The sequence below is a fragment of the Pelophylax lessonae genome (genome assembly GCF_965119305.1).
Source record: "Pelophylax lessonae genome assembly, chromosome: 7".
NCBI lineage: Eukaryota > Metazoa > Chordata > Amphibia > Anura > Ranidae > Pelophylax > Pelophylax lessonae.
Window position 1 is genome coordinate 35,271,386 of NC_138774.1, and position 6,000 is coordinate 35,277,385.

The following is a 6,000-nucleotide window of genomic DNA, read 5'->3' on the forward strand; positions in this document are numbered from 1 at the left end:
AGGCAGACAATACTTTCTACAATCCGGTTGTACAATCACCTTTAGCTCTGACATCAACTATGTAGTGCAAGGCAAGCCAGAGCAGATAGCAATAGAATAGACTGTTCAGGTTTGTGCTCATATATCATTATATATATATATATTGGGTAAATCTAAAGCTGGCCATGCATTATACAATGTGATTGTACAATCTCCTCTAAGGTGAGCACACACACTATACAATCTGATTGTACAACATCCTTTAAACTTTCCAAAACTATGTAATAGGATGGCAAACCTAAGCAATGCTTTCCAATCAGGCACCACACAGATCTAAAGGAGATTGTACAATCAGATTTTTTGGTCCCCATAGAGGAGATTGTACAATCTGATTGCATAGTCCCCATAGATAAGATTGTATGGTGCAGAGTCCCCATAGATAAGATTGTATGGTGCAGGGTGCCCATAGAGGAGATTGTACAACATGATTGCATGGTCCCCATAGAGGAGATTGTACGGTGCATGGTCCCCATAGAGGAGATTGTACAATCTGATTGCATAGTCCCCATAAGATTGTACAGTGTATGGTCCGCATAGAGGAGATTGTACAACCTGATTGCATGGTCCCCATAGAGGAGATTGTACGGTGCATGGTCCCCATAGAGGAGATTGTACAACCTGATTGCATGGTCCCCATAGAGGAGATTGTACGGTGCATGGTCCCCATAGATAAGATTGTACAGTGCATGGTCCCCATAGAGGAGATTGTAAAATCTGATTGCATGGCCCCCTTAGAGAAGATTGTACGGTGCATGGCCCCATAGAGGAGATTGCATAATCTGATTGTTTGGGTCCCCTTAGAGGAGACTGTACATATTACATGGTTAGAGGAGATTGTACAATCAGATTGCATGGTCCCCATAGAGGAGATTATATGGTGTATGGTCCCCATGAAGGGGATTGTACAATCCGATTGTTTTTCCAATAGAGAAGATTGTACAATCAGATCGTATGGTCACCTTAGAGGAGATTGTAGAGTGTATGGTCAGTGTAGATCCCAGTGATCCTCTCTCTCTATGATAACACAGGAGGAGTTCTGTATAAGTCCAGGCTCAGCACACAGCCAGCTCCGAGCTCACTATGACACTACAAGTCTCAGGATCTCCTTAGGCGAGCGGTGCATGGCGGGAAGTTTGGTGGTTCCAGACCCCGTAGAACCCCCCTGAGCGCCCTCTCCAACCCCCGGCACCCGGGAGCCCTCAGCCCGCACTCACCTCCTGCAACAGCTCAGACGTGGCACAATAGAATCCGGCTCACAATCCCGCGAGAGCACCGCCGCCGGAAACACGTCACTGCCGTCCCCCGGAAGTGCCCTCACTAGACATGGCGCGCCCCGCAGGAACACGTGTGTGCGACTGTGCGGTGGGAATGTTTTGTAGCGGTGGCAGAGTCCTGTTTGCGGAGTCTTCCTCGTGTAAAGGCAGTTGTGAGGAGGAATTAGGAGGAGGATACATGTACTGAGTGATCTGCTGAGACTTGTAGTTCCAGACAGACTCAATACATTGCTGTGCTATTGGTTGGTAAAAAAAATGTTCTTCCACAAAAAAGGGGGCGGAGAGCCAAAGAAGGCTGATGAAAGTCTTTGTTTCCACAGACCAGAGAATTTCGTTTCTCATGGTCTGAGAGTCTTCAGGTGCCTTTTAGCAATCTCCAGGTGGCCTGTCACGTTTATTCAGACATCCCAACCTGCAAAAACTCATTTCAGGGAGGTTAGGCCCCCCCCCCCCCACACGCCGCCGCCCCCCCCCCCCCCACGCACGCGCCGCACCCCCCCCCTTCCAATTTAACACTACCAAAGAATAATGAAATGAAATGTAATCAGTATACCTGGTCACTGGTGCTGGCCTGGTCACTGGTGCTGGTACTGGTCACTGGTGCTGGTACTGGCCACTGGTGCTGGCCTGGTCACGTCACTGGTGCTGGTACTGGCCTGGTCACTGGTGCTGGTCTGGTCACTGGTGCTGGTACTGGCCTGGTCACTGGTGCTGGTCTGGTACTGGTACTGGCCTGGTCACTGGTGCTGGTACTGGCCTGGTCGCTGGTACTGGCCTGGTCACTGGTACTGGCCTGGTCACTGGTGCTGGTACTGGCCTGGTCACTGGTACTGGCCTGGTCACTGGTGCTGGTACTGGCCTGGTCACTGGTGCTGGTCACTGGTGCTGGCCCGGTCACTGGTGCTGGTACTGGCCTGGTCACTGGTGCTGGTACTGGCCTGGTCACTGGTGCTGGTACTGGCCTGGTCACTGGTACTGGCCTGGTCACTGGTGCTGGTACTGGCCTGGTCACTGGTGCTGCTACTGGCCTGGTCACTGGTGCTGGTGCTGGTACTGGCCTGGTCACTGGTGCTGGTACTAGCGCTGGTACTGGCCTGGTCACTGGTGCTGGTACTGGCCTGGTCACTGGTACTGGCCTGGTCACTGGTGCTGGTACTGGCCTGGTCACTGGTGCTGGTACTGGCCTGGTCACTGGTGCTGGTACTGGCCTGGTCACTGGTACTGGTCTGGTACTGGCCTGGTCATTGGTGCTGGTACTGGCCTGGTCACTGGTGCTGGTACTGGCCTGGTCACTGGTGCTGGTCTGGTCACTGGTGCTGGTACTGGCCTGGTCACTGGTGCTGGTACTGGCCTGGTCACTGGTGCTGGTACTGGCCTGGTCACTGGTGCTGGCCTGGTCACTGGTGCTGGCCTGGTCACTGGTGCTGGTACTGGCCTGGTCACTGGTGCTGGTACTGGCCTGGTCACTGGTGCTGGTACTGGTGCTGGTCTGGTCACTGGTGCTGGTACTGGCCTGGTCACTGGTGCTGGTACTGGCCTGGTCAATGGTGCTGGTGCTCGTACTGGTGCTGGTCTGGTCACTGGTGCTGGTACTGGCCTGGTCACTGGTGCTGGTCTGGTCACTGGTGCTGGTACTGGTAATGGCCTGGTCACTGGTGCTGGTACTGGTGCTGGTCTGGTCACTGGTGCTGGTACTGGTCTGGTCACTGGTGCTGGTACTGGTCTGGTCACTGGTACTGGCCTGGTCACTGGTGCTGGTACTGGCCTGGTCACTGGTGCTGGTACTGGTACTGGTCACTGGTGCTGGTACTGGCGCTGGTCATTTGCTGGTACTGGTCTCAGGTGCTGGCTCTCTGGTGCTGCTCTCAGGTTAGGTCACTGTGTCTGTCACAGAGTGGGGTGTCACGATGATTGGTCCCCCCGCGCGCCAAAATGCCTCCTGGAGTATAAGATGTGGCTGTAGTAGAGAGCAAAGCCTCTGCTTGCTCGCTGCAGCTCCTCCCACAGGCGGAGTGCATGACTCGTATCACTCCGCCTGTGAGCCGAATCTACTTCGGCTCCGTGCAGGCTTGCTGACACACTCTTCTGCCTGCATCGATGAGTCATCTGACTCACACACAGAGCCGGGACATTGCTCTGAGCTCGCGGGTGTCCGTGAGCTCAGGGCGGAAAGCGGGAGTCTCCCGCGACTTGCGGGAGACTTGGGATGTCTGTTTATTTTACTGAGGAGAAGCTTCCATCTGGCAACTCTACCACACAAGCCTGTTTGGTGAGTGCTACAGAGATGGTAGTTCTTCTGGAAGATTCTCCTCTCTCCTGGAGCTCTGTCCGAGTGACCATCGAGTTCTTGGTCACCTCCCTGACTAAGGCCCTTGTCCCCCACGATCGCTCAGTTTGGCCTGGCAGCCCGCTCTAGGAAGAGTCCTGGGGGTTCCAAACTTCTATTTACGGATGATGGAGCACACTGTGTTCATTGGGACCTTCAGTGCTGCAGACATTTTTTTTGTACCCTTCCCCAGATCTGTGCCTTGATACAATCCCGTCTCTGAGGTCTACAGACAATTCCTTGGACTTAACCAAGAACCTGCTGCGCTAGACCAGTGGTCCTCAACCCTGGCCTACAGGGCCCACTAACAGGCCAGGTTTGCAAGATAACTGAAATACATCCCAGGTGATATAATTTGCTGCTCAGTGATTGCAGTACTCTAGTCTGCATCTCCCCAAGGTAATACCTAAAATCTGGCCTGTTAGTGGGCCCTGAGGACCGGAGTTGAGGACCACTGCGCTAGACCATAAATAAGTGCTTAATAATTTACAAATCAAATCTGAGAGTACACAACTCAAATAGTCCCATAAACGTGAAAGTGCTGGAAAAAAGTCCATGTGAAAAAGTGATGCTGAAATCCCAATACGTCAATCACCTCCGTGAGCGTGCTCCAAACCACCACCACTAAATTAAAGCCTCTCGCCTTCATTTCTGACCCAGGAATCACCCAGGGTCAGATGGATGGTCAAAGCAAAAAAAACAAGAAGAGGGCGCACCGTCCTAGCGCATTATCCTCAATAACAGGCTTTATTGTATAACATTAAAAATGGCTACTCACAGACGTAGATGATAGTAAAGCATATCGAGCTTAACTGCTCAAATATCCGGGTCAGTCCATGTGAATGTCCATGACCGATGAGATGATAGCTGACGCGTTTCGAGGCTCAGCCTCTTCCTCAGAGCTACTGTGTCATGGCTATCTCCTTGGTTTAAATAATCAGGCAATGGTCCAGTCCCCACCCCCAGGTGGGAGTATCCCCTCCCCCGGGGAGTGGCCTGAGCACCATTACATTCTCCCTCATGGATGGCCATCAGGGTCTCACAAGGGGACATCCGGGATCCAATGGCACATACATCCACACATAAATGACCAGGTAGGGAGAGAGGGAAGAAAGATCTAATGCTCTCCGCTAGATTAATATTAAGCAGTTTATTGAACAAATCCACTTACAAGAAAAGGCACTCAATAGTGCAGATACAACAGCGGTTTCTGTGGATAGGGAGAGAATGTGACGTTGGCAGCTAGGCTCCACCCCCGTGTGCGCGTTACGTCGTCACGCAGGGCGATGACTTCTTCAGCAAGGGGTGGAGACTACACATATCTAGCAAAATTTAACGGCTGAGCTGGCCCGCGGCTCTAAACTCCAATTGGCTACAATTCTCTAGTCCCAGCCCATCAGGTCACCGCCGGAGCACGGACCGTGGCATTCCCGGAACTGATCTAATAACACACAGGATACTGCAGCATCCTAAGCCTCTTACACTCCAGCTAAGGGGACAGTATATACAAAATAGCCACAAATTACTAAAAATAAATAACGGAGCCATCTGCCCGACCTCACATACACCCCTCACAAATCACCTATTGAGGATATTAAACAGTATACATATGGGCTTCTATATTGACCATACAGAACAAGGATATATAAAAATACAATAAAAGTATATATAAAATATCATACCAGACAATATATAGTCATATGAATACATAAAAATTACTATTAAATCCTGCCCATATGGCCAATGGCCTCCACTTTACTTATCACTTATAAAGCAATTCAGGTCAAAGTCCACATTCAGACCTCTGGGCGAGAGGACTTACGTTTCCAAAATCCAAAAGGATTCTCTCCTACTGAGTTGGCGGATATAGTTGCTACCCCTCCAATGCCTTTTAACTTGCTCTATGCCCCAAAAATGCAGAGATGCAGGTTTCCTGTCATGGACCTCTCTAAAATGTCTTGACACATTGTGCGAGACTTCTCCCTTTTTGATGTTTTTAATATGTTCTGCTACTCGTACATCCAAACATCTTGATTTACGTCCTATATATTGGAGCCCGCACCCGCACTCCAACATATATACGACACCGGCAGTAGAGCAAGTGATCAAATCTTTGATCACGTACTCCCTGCCTGTACTATTAGCAATGAAGGTCTTCCCTTTCTTCTTGTTGAATTTGGTCTGACAGCAAACCCCACACCTCCCACAGGCATGGAAACCTGATAGAAATTAAATAGGGTGGTCCTCTTTTGTACAGGGGGGTCAATTACTCCTGGGGCCAAACGGTCTTTGAGAATCGGATCCCTCCTGTAAACAAAACCCGGTCTCTCTGGAAGATGGGGTCCCAAAACCCTATCATGT